The following is a 767-nucleotide window of genomic DNA, read 5'->3' on the forward strand; positions in this document are numbered from 1 at the left end:
AACTTAATAGTGCTGAATAATATACATTAAAATCTACAAATAATTAATTCTTGTTGCGAAAAATATTATTTTCGCAACAAGAATTAATTATTTGTAGATTTTAATGCAAATATATTATTTTCGCAACAAGAATTAATTATTTGTAGATTTTAATGCATATGTTATTCGAGAATCGAACTCGGATCTCTATTAGCATTCTATGCGAGCGTTCCATCCTAAGCCTTTGAAGTCTTCCATCCAAGGCCTTAATTATATTATTCTCAATAATCGTGCGTTAGTAGAGTTTACATTTCAAGAAAAATTCATTTCGGCACGCAGTTTAAAGGATTACATAGTATGTATATAAATTCACAGAATTATACAAACACTTAAAATTTAGCTAGAGTTTAGGTTGTTTACTGATATTTAAAGATGTTTACTGATATTTTAATTTAAACACAATAATATATAATATTTTATTTATGTTCTTTTACACAAATATTTTTTGTATCTCTCATGTTTAATAATATTAATAAGATAGAACGATTTATAAATTTAACATTTACTTATTTATTATATTTGTGAATATAATTACAAATAAAGAATTAATCTTATTTTAATTGATATTTTGTGATATATGTGTTATATGCAGTAGCTATGCGTGCAATTAGTATTAAATACTAAACAAAACATTGTCGCTTTTCATACACTATCATACGGACAGAATCCGTAGAGATTTTTTAATCATCGTTTGTGATTAGACAAATTTTAAAAGGTATTTAGAAACT

The sequence above is a fragment of the Atta cephalotes genome, assembly GCF_000143395.1.
Source record: "Atta cephalotes unplaced genomic scaffold scaffold00014, whole genome shotgun sequence".
NCBI lineage: Eukaryota > Metazoa > Arthropoda > Insecta > Hymenoptera > Formicidae > Atta > Atta cephalotes.